This window comes from Sapajus apella, unplaced genomic scaffold (genome assembly GCF_009761245.1).
Source record: "Sapajus apella isolate SASKATOON/1434 unplaced genomic scaffold, GSC_monkey_1.0 scaffold17, whole genome shotgun sequence".
In the NCBI taxonomy this organism is placed as follows: domain Eukaryota; kingdom Metazoa; phylum Chordata; class Mammalia; order Primates; family Cebidae; genus Sapajus; species Sapajus apella.
Window position 1 is genome coordinate 20,552,179 of NW_022436957.1, and position 14,748 is coordinate 20,566,926.

General features: G+C 36.1%; 1 protein-coding gene and 1 long non-coding RNA gene across 7 annotated transcripts in view; both read left to right on the forward strand.

Moving 5' to 3' along the window:
- POLA1 (DNA polymerase alpha 1, catalytic subunit) overlaps positions 1-14,748 on the forward strand; it is a 301,162-nt gene that overhangs the window by 167,776 nt on the left and 118,638 nt on the right. The gene's annotated exons all lie outside the window — the stretch shown is intronic.
- LOC116556785 lies at positions 425-12,512 on the forward strand. The gene is made up of 3 exons (XR_004271157.1): positions 425-4,429; positions 10,428-10,433; positions 12,501-12,512. It is a non-coding gene; the product is annotated as an uncharacterized LOC116556785 (long non-coding RNA).

Consider the following 14,748-nt stretch of genomic DNA (forward strand, 5'->3'; position numbering starts at 1 on the left):
CCATATTCAGAGGTTTTTCCTCATAGTTAATATAAACATCCTTCTCTCTGTTCTAGGCCTCACTTCTTGCTACATACCTATGTTCATTGTTACGTGAGTATACCCACCTTTATGGTTTTTTCCCCCATGTAAGTAGCACTCATGTCTCCCTTTCATTTTTGTTTTTCTGAAACTGTTTGTTTGTTTGTTTAGCTATTTATTTTTGAGATGGAGTCTCGCTCTGTCACCTGCCTAGGCATGATCTTGGCTCACCGCAACCTCCACCTCCTGGGTTGAAGCAGTTCTCCTGCCTTAGCCTCCCGGGCAGCTGGGATTACAGGCGCCCACCACTACGCCTGGCTCATTTTTATATTATTAGTAGGAATGGGGTTTTGCCATATTGGCCAGGCTGGTCTCGAACTCCTGATCTCAGGCAATCCACCTGCCTCGGCCTCCCAAAGTGCTAGAATTACAGGCATGAGCCACTGCTCCTGGCTGGAACTCTTTATTTTTAATCATGATTGCTCTTTGTAGGTTAGATTATAGTATATGTAAGCCAAATGAATTTGAGCAAATTTTTTTTACCTTAACTGTGTAGTTAGCATCCTGTCCTATTTTGTATACCACTCTAGAATATAACGTACACTTTATACATACTTGTGAGTGCTATAGTGGTTGAATTAGATTTGTGTAGCGTTATAGCCAAATTATTCTGCCATTTGAGACGTTATAAATCCAACCTTCTCTCTCCACAGACTCTATCATCCAGCAACACTGTCAAACTATCATTCCTCTAGACAGACCTCCTTGTTTTCTCAACAACTGCTTGGATTGTCCTCAACCACTTGCCATTTTTATCTGTCTCAATTCTCTTTCACCTTTAAGACCCAAACCCATCTCATTTCTAGGAAGCCTTTCATGGACATCACAGCTATGGAATTTTTTTCCCTCTGAATCCCTAAAGAACTTCAAAAGTATAACTTTTCTCCCCCCATTTTCTTTAATATAGTCTCTTATAGTTATGTTCTTTCATTCGTCAAATCATTTTGTTCCCTATGAGGTTGTAGATTTCTGGAGAACAGGGGAAAGAAGAAAGACTAATATTTTTTTTGCTGCCAAACACATTGCTACATGTTTTTTATGTACATACATACATTTTTAAAAGGTATCATTTAATTATTGTAGCAACCCTGCGAAGTTGGTGGTATTTTTTCCATTTTTATAGATAAGGAAGCTGAATCTTATAGTAAGAAACACAACCAATGTTGGAACGGCAATACATTGTAGAGCTGAGATTTAAGTTTGGGCCTCTCTGATTCAAAGTCTGTATGCTGTTTTCAGAAAGCCTCCTCTGTAAAAGAGTGACAATTTGCTTTCTAATCTGTCAGTTTACTAGAAAGTTCAAAGAACTGAATAGGTGTTCAATAAATGATTAAATTTGTGACTGTAGAAATCTGAATTGCTTTGACTTCATTTCTTTTACCCATCAGCTAATGGTAATATGAATCAGCAATTAAATAGCCAAAGCCTTAGTAAGGGCCCTCTGTATTCTCACCAAAGGCTAGTACATAAGAAGTTGACAATTGTACTGCAACATTATGGCTGTTTACTTGAGACAAGGTTTTTTTTTTCACTTGTTTGTCTGTTTTTAAGCTTTTTTCTTGTTGATTCCAACATTCATTGATATTGTTAAATGTCACTCTTCTCACTTAGTATTTGCATTTCATTTTACGATAGTAAATCTCATTGTATAATATAATAGTAGCATGAATAATTTATGCCTCTGTCAAGGAACTATTAAAACACAGAGATTTTTAAATATGCATATTCTAAACTTCATATAAAAACTAAGGAATGGAGTTTTTAATTTCCTCTCTGAGTGTTTATTCCAGGAGTAAACGTGGGCATTTACTAAAAAGCTATGCTCTTACTGACTTCAATTTAGGACTGAGTGCTGAGTTGTAATTGTGTCTATAAGTAAGGAAAAATTGGCGTTTTATCTTTAATAGAAAATCAGCTGCTTACTTTTTGGGGGCTGTTTACTTTTTTTATTTAAAACAGGAATTTTTATTAGGTGTATTTATTCTCAAAGAATTAATGATTATAAGGATTAAAAAGGATGAGTGCCAACCTAAGAATGAAAAGAATTTTGATATGAGCACAAGCATTGTGACTGAGCTTTGGGGTGACAAAAATATGATGTTTTAGGTATCTGGGGTTTCTCCTTGTCAACTTCCATGCATATTGGTAAGTTCAGCCTATTTTGTAAACAGTTACTAATGCCATAATGCATTTTCCCATATTTTCCATCTGAATTTTTTACTATTATTGATTGAAGATTCAATTGAGAAATGTATTTAGAACCCTGCTTTCTGTGGTAATCACAGAAGTCAGTGGGAAGACAAGAAAATTGTATTGAAAGAAATTGTGTGCGTGTGTGTTTTGTGTTTCAGCATAGATTATCTCTGCCAAAATAATAGCTGTCATTTTGTTCTTGTTATATTAGTGGCCTGTAGCTTACCACTACTCCTTTTGCCTTAGTTTTGCTTCTGACCACTGGCTATTAACATCAGCAAGAACTTTTTAATTGAATGTCCCAATTTGAATGATTTTTGTCCTAATATTATTATATCTTGATCCATTTCAAATTAGAGGTCCCTAAATTGTGACCTCTCACCTCAACTCAACAGCCCTTTAACATTCAAAGACTTTGAAACTTCACTTCTGTTTAGAATTTCATATCATGCCCATCATGGGGGGAAAAGATGGAAAATGTATACGCTGAGCCTATAGGACTTCCTGCAGTGCTTATTAATCCTTTATGGATCATTTGAAATGTTTCTAGTTTATTTAAGCTTTGCTGCTTGTATCAGATTGTTCCTACGAAAAAAGAAAAAGTGATCATGCTTTGAATTTTTAAAAATGATCTCACTTTCAAGCAAAAGCACTTTTATGCTCCATTAAAGTTGAATTTGCCAAACTCTTACATCGCATTAACACAAGCTTTACTGGATAGATAAACGTGTTGTTCAAAGACCAACTTGAACTTTACCAAACTGCATATTAAGATTTTTATCTTTATTCTTCTTATTTCTTGAATTATTTTAAAATAGACTAGTAAAATAGACTAGATAGGCCTAAAAGTACTACTTTAATGACAAAATAATTTCTTCATTTGATGTAAAAAATTAGTATAGATTGTAAGCTAATTGTTAAATGAAGACATAATTAACAAAAATATTTTGATAGTTACTTTTGCATTTTTCATACTCCTTTTATGTAGTATCAATATCATAACAAAACTTGTTTTTTTGAATTTGCATAAGTGATTTATTGTTTTGATGGTTATAATTTTTACTCAAGTCTATCATGCATCTTTGAAAATTCAGTATTTTCTTGAAATGTTTAGTAGGTCAGCCAATAAATTGACTTTTTAAAAATCCTTCTCAATTTAGTGGGTTTTTTCAATATGTGGAGGACATCTTCTGTTTTCTGTGAATGATAGTGTTATACTCTTTGTTTTTATTTATGTTGTGAAGCTTTTAGCTTGGAAATAATCTTGGAATGTGTATCTTTTCAACCTAGAGTTACTTAGAAAGTTCTATTCTCCTTTGTACTATGTTTTCTGGCTCCCTAACACAATTGTAAGGACTTGGTCTTTCCTTTTTAGTTTCCTTAGCCTTGAGGTTTTAATTTAATGTGTTTTTTCTTCTGAAAGAAGGTGAGCTAGTTTTCTACTTGAAATGTCTTTGTATTTTCAAATACATGAAACCTTTATGAAGTATGAGGTTTTGTTTTATCAAAAATAACACACATGCTTTATTTTAAAGCATTAATTTACATCAGCATTTATAGTGAACTTGAAAAAATATTTTAATGGTAATGAAAATATAATTTAATATCAGGCTAAGTCTTTTTCAGCCCTCTTAGATTCCCCATTTTTAGCTGTTGAGTCACAGGGGTTCCTAATGAAAAAGAAAAATGCATTTTTAGGAAATTACTTTTTTAAGGCAAACGATAAATTGTACACATAGAGAGAAAGGAAAGAACTTTTTATCTGCCTGTTGTAGGGAGAAATCCGAACAATTATATGAAATATTTAGTAAGTTATTTTAATGTTACAGCTTTTGCATTTCTGAGAGAGTGATGATACCTTGTTAGTAAGAAACTTTATTAACACTGACTTCTAGTGTAAAAATCTGTCCTGTATTTATTTTTCACTAATTCACTTTATTCTTTTCTCCTGGTGTTCCCATGACCTTTAAGAAATGTACAGTTTGCATCTCAAACTGCAACTGTACTGAGTAACACAAAGTTGAATTATGAACATAATGGCAGTTCTCTGTGGTGTTTCCAGTTCATGCTTACTTTTAGTTTGCTAAATTCATAAGTGAAGTGTTTTTTAGTGTTGCCCATGTTAGGGAAAAGGTTAAATAATGCTCAGCTTCTCGTTGTTTGGTAGAAAATTGCATTCCCATATTTTCATTCTTTGGCCAGCATAAATGGTGTGCTGGATTGTTTTGGAGCTTTCAGGCAGTACTTACATACTTCTAAAATACTTCATAAACTGCTCAGGTAGCAAGAGTATTCTTGTATCACCGTGCAATGGCACTAAAAATCATCCTGGGATAAGAAACGTGAAGCCTAACATTACTTCCCAAAGTCATATACTTTGAAGAACCTTGAGCAGAGGCAAGAGAGTAACTATCTATGAATTCTCTGAAAACTCTTATTTCCAGTAGGAAGCCTGGTTACCAACCAAAAAGTAGGTGATGAGAATTTATTTTTAACTTCAAGCATAATCTTTCTAAAAATGTAATTTTATTTGAGATTTGCCTCTCATTAACCAACAAACCATATCTTTTGGTTATATATTTCATATTTGATTAATGCAATCATCGAGTTGTTTGCTGTGAAGGAACATAGAACAGATACACTGTTTTCCATTTTTCCAAGTAATATGGGTCACATCATAAGATGTAAGTAATCCATCACTAGGCAATGGCTCCACAGCATTCAGATAAAAATGTTTTAAACATCCCTGAAAGGTGAAAAGCCCACTAATACTGCACTGTGTATTGCCAGGAGAGAAGATATGAGTGCTTGTATGTGGGAATTACTCTTTGTTTTTTTGAGGCAGGTCTCTCTCTGTTGCCCAGGCTGGAGTGCAGTGGTGTGAACATGACTCACTGCAGCCTTGACCTCCTGCTGAAGCAAACCTCCCAACTCCGCCTCTCAAGTAGCTGGGACTACAGGTATGCGCCACCATGCCCAGCTTATTTTTAAATTTTTTATAGAGACAGGGTCTTACCATGTTGCCCAGGCTGGTCTCAAACTCCTGAGCTCAAGTGATCCTGCTGCCTTGACCTCCTAAAGTCCTGGGATTACACACATGAGCCACTGTGCCTGGCCAGGAATTACTCTTGATCACAAAAGTCTTTTATGGAAGTTTGGACATTGGTCTTACATGATACTCACAGTGTCATCCCATGAAAGAGCTAGGGTAGGTGTGCTTACAGCATCCACGGGAACATACCCAAAGGCTCATGGGGTGAAGGGCTTGCCCAAGGCACATGGCTCCTGAAGCAGTGAGGTGAGAAGAGATCTTTGAGTTGGCTCCTGCCCTTCCATTTTGCCACAGGGCTTCTTTATCTGCCTCCTGCAAGAAGGGCACAGTGAGGGAAGGTTCGGAAGGGTTTTTGGACTCTCACAGGCAGCCTAGCCTGAGGGAGGCTGGAGTGTTCAGCCATCTGAATTAGTCTCAATATCAGAGAGTTTAATTCCATCAGTGTAAAATTAAAAGAATATTTCATCATCTTCTGCAGTGCATCAGACACTATGCTAGACTATAGAGGCTCAAAGTTGAATGATAGGATCCCAGAGTTCTTGGGGGCTGAGGTGGTGGCCTTCTGTCTCCCTTTGCTTTTACCTCTTTCCTTCTTTCTGCTATCCACAAACTTTTTGTCCTCTTACCTATTAGCATGTTTGGACCTCTTCCTGCACTTAGAGTCATGCCTACTTTCATGCATTCCAGGTGTCCCAATTAAAAAGAGCCGTTCTCCCAAGTGATGCTGTTAAAACTGTTTTAATATAGATCCAGCATGTTGCTTGCCCTTAGCATTCATTTTAATTATTTGAAGAAAGTAATTCATACAAGTATGTGCAAAGTACAGCCCTTTTGAAGGTTTTTCACTTTAACAGTCACTTTACATATTATTTTGGTAGTGATGTTCCTTGTATGGGCAGCCAGCATATAAGCTGGGCCAGATGAAGGATGTATCCTCTCTGCTTAGGGAATCAGTTTGGCAGACACGTGAGTAGCTATATTCCCACGCCAGATTACTTTACCCACATAGTTTTATGATCATCAGTGTTTTAGTGATACCGTAAATGTAGCAATAGAGTGGAGAGTCATCATCATTTCATACTGGTATGTAAAATGCCGCCGGTATTTGACCATCTTGAAGCACAGTGCTTTTGTATGCTCAGTAACTGTGTGTCAAGTTTGTGGCCAGTTAGCGAAGTATCTCAGTCCTTCACTCATCCCCAAAGAATTCATACAAACTGTCCTGTAATGAGTGGCTTTCTTTTCTCAACAATAGTTTGAAGTCCAGCATGTAAAAATGTAAATCTCTCTGCTGGCTTCTAATGTACAAAGCCTCCTGAGAGTGCTCCCAGGGAAGAAGAGTTGATTAGGTAGAGACTTCTCTGTTCTTAGTAAATTAATGACCTACTCCAGGCCCATTTTCTTTCCTGGAGGAACACTCAGCGACAGTGCTTATGCAGCAAAGTCAAATTCTTTAGTTTTATTTTATAAAACATCAAAAGAGAAGCCAAAGAGAATTTTTTCCTAACAGCGTCTCCTAAGTCCTAGAATGTAATCAGAAGTAAGGCAATGGACTAGCAAATGGACAGGCATTCATAAAATCATCTTCATGTCGATGGGAGGAATGTTAGGCTTGCCACAGATGAGTGGGACTTGAAAGTAGATTCAGAGGCTTGTTAGAAGATTCAGAGCAAGGACAAAAGAGCTCTGGAGCTGAATCTGAAGAATTTTTCTTTGAACCTATTTCAATAACACATGAAAACATCTCTTAAGATGGAAGGTCTTTTCCTTAACGGTTCTTGCAATTTAGAAATTGTAGGCCCTGGGAATGTGTATTCAAATCCTTAGCAACCAAAGTATTCAGAAGGGGAATAAGGTGTTTTAGGCTTTGAGAGGGGTAACATGAGGGGCAAATGTCAGGATTAGCAACATACATATATATATATATATATATATATATATATATATATATATTTAAAACCTTTAATCTGTCTTTATAGCACTCTGCCTCAGCCTGGCTTCTATATGTTTCACAACTTGATAAAATATGCCATTTAGTCTCATGATATATATTTATTAAACCTTATTTGTGTAAATACATGCCCACTTATCACTGTCACACCATAGAGGACCTGCTGAAACACAGATCGCTGGGTGTCACCCCTAGAGTGTCTGATTCTAGGTCTGGGGTGAGACCAGATAATGTGCATCTCTAACAAATTCCTAGATGATGCTGATGTTGCTGATCCCAAGCCCACATTTTGAGAGCCACTGCTCTAGACATTCATTGACATATACTACTCAGCCAGGAGCACTCAAATGAAAACAGTAGTAACACTAAATCCTAATTTAATGTTGGAGTAATGAGATTAAGTTAACAGGAAATACTTTCAGTGCTAGGAACGTATATATTTTGCTAACCTTAGTTATGGATAAGTCATTAGGGCTTATGGGGAACCTCATGTTGTTGTTGGTTTTTTAAATTCTGTTGTAGAATTAGAGAACTCTTTCACTTGAACAGGCCTTACAGTCATCTGTCCTGATGCAACACCCTTCTTTATGAAAGAAGAGACTGAAGCCCCCAAAATTGAGCTCTGGTGCATTTCAGGTTTTGGTTTCTAGAGGCAGAGCCAGGAGAAATGATTGAATACTATAGTTTAATTTAAATAATACTTATGTTAGGGAAGGGATCTTTTAAGAGGGCTAATTTCCCAAATATGAAAGGAGGTATTTTAATATTTAGTCAACCATTTAATGTCCTTTAGCTAAATTTTCAGTCCTAAATTTGATTTTAGGCACTCTGAGACAAAGGTCTATACAGAATCTGTAATGATTCTAATAAAATTACTTTTTTCAGTTGCAGAGATTCCTGTGTGGCTTAGTTCTTAGGTCCACGGCCCTAGATTCTTGGGAAATCTGCTAGAGGTAGTCTGGTAGAAATGTTGATAAATAACACATTTTGAAAAGATTAACCATTGTCATTAGACCAGAAAAAGGAATATATAGAAATTGGAAGAAGGAGGAAATTATTATTTACAGATCATTCGGAACGTGGAAAATCCAATAAAATCAACCAAGAAGTTACCACAGACAAAAAGAATTTTAATAAGGTTACTAGTTATAAAATTAATACTAAAAATCAGTAGCTTTCGGCTATATACACACAACCACCAGTCAGAAAACATAAATAACTAAATCTCATTTACAATCCAGGCTAAAACGATGAAATACCTAGGAATAAACTTGAAATGTGCTGGATATATATGAACTCTGAAGGACTTAAAAGAAGACTTGGGTAAATGGAAAAGCATATATTCTTGGCTAGGACCACTCAACATTTTAGGATTGTCAGTTCCCCTAAGTTTATCCATAAATTTAAAGTTTCCTCAAGTTTTAAAAGGAAATCACGGGAAAATTCTAACAAAGAAAATGGCCCACGAGTCCTACTGGCAATTGGGGTATTTAAAATATTTTGGTGCAAAACTATTTGGTGATTTCAAAGTAGCAACTATAGAAAGGCCATAAACAGACCCAAAGTTGCATTTTATTTTTTAAAGGAAGGTGGTTTACATCAGTAGGTAATAATCATCCGGAAGAAAATACAGTTGATTTCTTCTTTGTTCCTTACACTGAAGCAACTTTCAGAAGGATCAAAAACTTAAACTTAGAAAATGGAACTATAAAAGTAATATTGTTACTAATTGTGGAATTGAGAAAACTTTTTTAATAATTGATTTTATTTTTTAGACCAGTTTTAGGTTCACAGCAAAATTTCAGAGTAAGGTGTATAGTTTTCCCATATACCCCCTGCCCTACACTTATATAGCCTCTCTCATTATCCACATCCCCAGCAATTTGGCAACATCCGTCAAGATTGTAAATGAACATACCACTCTACTTTGCAATTCTAATTTGGATATCTCTCCCTACAGATGTACAGTCCTTACAGATATTATCAAAGGTACTATACAAGGATATTTCTTGCAGCATTATAATAGTAATAGTAAGAGACTGAAGACAACCTATTGTTGATCAGAAGAGCATTCATTAGATTATTACAGTCATAATAGAAATTTGTGCAACTGTTAACAAGAACACTGAAGATCTATATGTACTAGTAGTCCATAATTTCCTCTACTTTTCAGTGAAAAAGCAGCATTTAGAACCGTGTATGTGATAAACTTCAATTTGTATTTTTTTAAATGAGAGATAATTATTCATAATATGATAATAAATTTTAATTGACCTGGCCAGATGTTGTGGCTCACACCTGTAATCCTAGCACTTTGTGAGGCTGAGGCAGGAGGAGCACCTGGGCGACACAGTGAGACCCTGACTCTATTAATAATATTTAAAATTTAAAAAAAATTTAATTAACCCAATATATCCAAAATGGTATTTTATTCTGTAATGAGTGTTAAAAATACCACTAAACTATTTTATAGTCTTCTTTTTTGAACTAAGTCTTTGAAATCTGCTGTATATTTTACACCTGCAGCCTATCTCAATTTTGAATAGCCATATTTTAAGTGCTCAAGAGCCACATACAGCTACTGGCTCATTTATTAAGTAGCATAGATGTGGTGTGTAAAGAGCACTGGACTAGAAGTTCAGTCTACATGCTGTGTGACAGTATGCAAAAAATTTACATTCTTCTGGGCCTCATTTTCCTCACATACAATGTGAAGGATTAGACAAGAGATCTAAAGTCTCTTCCAGCTTTAAAGCTTTGGGTTTAAATATCTCACTTCATATTACTTGTCAAAGTCAAAGGTGTAATTCTGATTGCTTTCCATAGACACTGTTTTCACCAGCACTCCTAAAATTCTGTGATTCTAATTAAAGCGCATTTCATATTTTAAGAACTCTATTGTTGTTGCCAGATTGAGGTTCTTTGTTTATTAGTTTGTGTAAGGGAAGAAAGTTATTAAGCTATGTACATGATGTAAACCATTCAGTTCTTTTAATAGAATTAAGTCAGATTTCAGACTTTGATAATTCTAATGCTGCATAGAAAACTTGGAAGAGCAAGCGTGAACCACCTAAATAATATGTAAAGAAGGAGTAAACTTGGGAAGAGAGAAAGTTGAGAGATAATTTAAGTACAATTGCATTTATGAAGTTCATTGTTCAGAAAATAATAACCAGTAGTTTCTCTTTGAACAAGAGAGAATGAGAATAATACAGAACAGTGGTTCTCAACCTTAGCTGCGCTTTAGAATCACTTGGGGAAACTTTATAAAATCCCATTGCTCATTCCCTATCCCAGACTGGTGTTCTCAAAGTGAGATCCCAAACTAGCAGCAGCAGTATCACGTGGGAACTTGTTAGAGATACACATTCTCAGGCCCCACCCAGGACTTACTGAATCAGACACTCTTGGGTGGCGCTGTGTTGTAATGCTGCCCTGGTGAGTCCAGTGTGCTGCCAGAGTTAAGAATTCTGGAGCAATAAGTACTTGGAACAGGTTTAACAGATGGGTTTTATATTGGGTGCCAGCTTCCATTCTATAGTGGCCTTGAGGAATAAAGTTGGAAATGGAACTGCAGTATACCTGCTAGGTGTTTGCCATTCCTGATTTAGTGATTTGGGTAATTTATTAACATTATAGAAGGTTGGATGTTGCAATCACTCATAGATGAGCCTTTCTAAACAAATATACGTCAAGAGGCATCTCAGCCAATTGGCAAAGAAAAAAGGCGAAAAGGCAGGGGAAACAGGAGAAAAGAAAAAAGTCACACTGGAACAGAAGCCACAAAAGAAGTGGGGAGGAATACAGAAGGTAAAATGTTAAAGTGAAGAAATTCCAGGTAGATTATAAAATATTTATATATAAGGGTTTCTTAAAGAAGTTCAAGTGTGATGGGGATTTTAGGCCCACTTCAAGATCTATCATCAATTCTGTCTGACCAAAAAGTACTAAAGGCTTGCTCTACCCTTTGTCACTTGGCGTTAAGGCATGTATTTCCTCTTAATGAACTTAATACAGGTATGGTAAATTTGGAGTGAACTAAGCCAGGAAATAAAATATTTTCAAAGTGTAAAGAGGTTATCACTGACTGAGAAGGAGTTAATGTGTCATATATCCTTTTGATTTTCACTCCTCGAGAGAAATCGCAGTATCTATAATTTCAGAGGCATATTCAGAAGAATGTTATATTGTGATTTCTCTGTGCTGAATCTTAGAGATCTGTCAGGAAGTCTTCAGCCCTGACAAAATAAGAATGGACCCATTATGGTATCAGGTCCATTTGATTTTTCAAAAGTTAGGGGAAATATGCAGATTGTTTTCAGAGACTCTCTTTTTGCTCTTGTTGTAAGACAGATGAAGGGAAGCAGGCCGGGCTGTGTTCAGAATGCATCTGGAGCTGCTTCTCTCTCGAGATCTCGGCAATATAACTTCTGCAAGCCCTTTCTGTGTGTATTTTTCTTTTCTCATCCTGAAATATTACATTTTGCATGAGAAAGTCAGCTTTGATAATTTCCAAAAGCTAGGTATTATAATAGAATTTGTGCCTCTTAGAAAAAAACTGCTCCTTTCCTGTAAAACAGAACCTGCCTTTTATACCTGAGTAAATAATTCTGATATAACTTTTCTAATCATCATTTATTATTGAAAAGATTATATTATTTTTGAGGTTGTGTTTATCTACTAAAATATGATGTTGATTTTTATATTAATTTCTGAATACTCAGTTTATATTTTTAGATTGTTTTGTGAATTGGGATCTCTGAGTATAAAGTGGTTTGCACATTGGTGATATTAACATCTTCCTCAAATAGCAAGCACATGCATTTCAACAGCTTTTGGGACAGTACTACAGTTAATAATTTCTTAACAAGACAAATGTATGCTTTTTTATTGTTATCATTATTTTCTCATCTTATGTTCTGGCATTTAAATTATGAAACTTTATCTCAGCATGTAGACTTACCTTGTGCTGCCAAGAGGAAAGAAGTGGCTTTTCTGCAAAGCCAAATACTTTTTACTTTATTGTCTGCTGCGAAACAGCTGCTGATACCAGGAAAATGCCGTCTCATCATTGGGCCTGGGGTGTCCAAAAGAGGCAGGAAAAGAAAATGACTGTAGCTCCCTGTCTGCCCTGGCACTCTCCTCCTTTCTCTCATATTCATTGCTGCGAAGAGCAGGAGAACAATATTCTGCAATTAAGGATTCCATTAAGTTGAAGAAAAGAGCAAATGGGGGATGTTTGTTCTCTAAGCTGAAAAAATTTGTCTGGGGTGGGGGTGATAGTGGTAGTGGTAAGGAGAGAGGTGGGTGGAGAGACCAAGTCAGGGCTGTTTGTTGAATATACTGTTAAGGACTGTTACCATCCTAATTAATCAAGTTAGAAATTACAGCTGTAGTCGGTTTCCCCCCAATTCTTGTTATCAATTTTCTTCTCTTTTGAGACAAAGCAAATATAAATTTTGTGTTCATTTGTCATTCGTTCTTTGACTTCAGCATCTCTGAAAATAACAATGTAGCACAAAAGCCCAGTATTTACCTAGTTGTAATGTGGGTTGCCATGGTGTTTTGCAAATTATTGCAATTATGTTCACCATGCGAGTCGCCCTTGGTAACTGGCGAAAAAACTGATAATCCTGTTTTGAACAAAAGGTCAAATTGCTGAATAGAAAGTCTTGATTAACTAAAAGATGTACAAAGTGGAATTATTTCCTACCATTCAGAAATAGTTCTTGATCGGGTTTGGGGGAGGGGGTGAGTAAGTACATCTGATTACTGAAGTACAAAGCATTGAAAGGATGTTGTCTTGAGCCTTTCATGTAGTCTTAATGGTGGCTTTTTTGTCAAATTTACCCATTTGCGGCATTGAAAGAGGCAGCTGCATTTAAGCTGGAGAGACGGTGCTTTTTCAAGAGTTCAGTGCATGGAAAGTTCTCAGCAGTATCTGCAGTTTACTAGTAGCCCCTGGTCTATTAAAACTGATGTGCCGCATTTGAGCCCATTGCTCTCAGTACTTGTGAACCCCTCTGGCTGATGATCTAATAAAGTGCTCTTACTGGACAATCTCTGATCAGCTACTTAAAAAGGAGGCTGGAGGAGGGGACCAGAGGGAGAAGCCTCACAGGCAGTGAGTCTTGGTGCAGGCCAGAAGAGAGAAGACAAGAGTGGCTAAACTGAAAGGTTTGTCACCATGATGATTTGTGCTAAGGCATTTGCCACAGGGTTTTGGTTTTGTGCCCCAGATCTCCCAAATTGTCATCATAAGTTTTTTTTCTGAAGAGAAATTTTAGTTTTAAATTAGATAAGAGATGAGAAGTATCTTTATCAAATGTTATAATCTACCTTGCATTTGTTTCTTAAATTATAGGCATTCAGAAAATATATAATCCTACATTCATGTAAAACCAAAAGTTTCCCATGTTGCGGCCAAAGGTTAGATGGATTTCGTCTCTTCTGAATCTGGCAGAACATCTGCAGGGAGTGAATATTGGAGGGAGGGAGTTCTTTTTTTTTTTTTTTTTTTTTTTTTAATGACCACCTGAAAAATCAATTCTCAAAACTTTTGAGAGTGTGTGAAAGTGGCATGAAAGCAAAGCAAACCTTAACAAGTTTGTGGGTCTACATTCTACATCACCTAGCAACCTCCTGGCTCAGCCAGATCTCTTGTCTACCCTTAGTTCTGTTTACAGACTATTCAAACGGCCCTTTGAAACCATGAAAGATATTCAGTTTCATTAGTACCATTCTCAAGGAGAAAATAATTAAAGTTAAATGAACAAACATTGCCTGGTGATAGTTTGAACTCCATTCTGATTTTAAGATGTCCTTTGAGGCAGTAGTAGCTATAGTTCAGTTTTAACATTTGTCGTTCGCTACCCAAAGGCGTATCACATGAAACCATACCAATAAATACTAGTCTCTGAGCAAACAAACAATAAAAATCACTTTTAGCTAGACTTGAGCAAAGACAAACTCTTCTGGTAAGAAGGTTTTAGGCGTGCATGCCATCCTGATTGAATTTTGTTTTATTTGATTCTTACCCCAGGACATCTGAGTTGATCTGTGTGCACACTGAATAAAGGCAGGGGAGAGGGCGTGGGGAACAAGGCACCTCTCTTTAAAAGTGATTTATTACCTACCTTCAGAGACCCACCACCATAAAGAAAGATATTCATATTCTGTAAAAGACGGGGTGCATTTTAGTGCATGGCTTAATTTAATAAATGATACTAATACTACTAATATATACCCTGCCACTTCCTCATTAAGAATTGCTTATATGATTAAAATGACCTATTTTTGAAATTTTAGATTTAGTAAAAAAAAAATTTTTTAATAACAGATGATTTTTTTTCATGTTCCTTTTTTTTTCCCCCTATAGGCACATTCCCTGAAAATTTATCTTGGCAGCAAGCATATACATGATATAGCTCAGACTGTTTTTCAGCTGTGTTACTGATTTGATTATATTGAA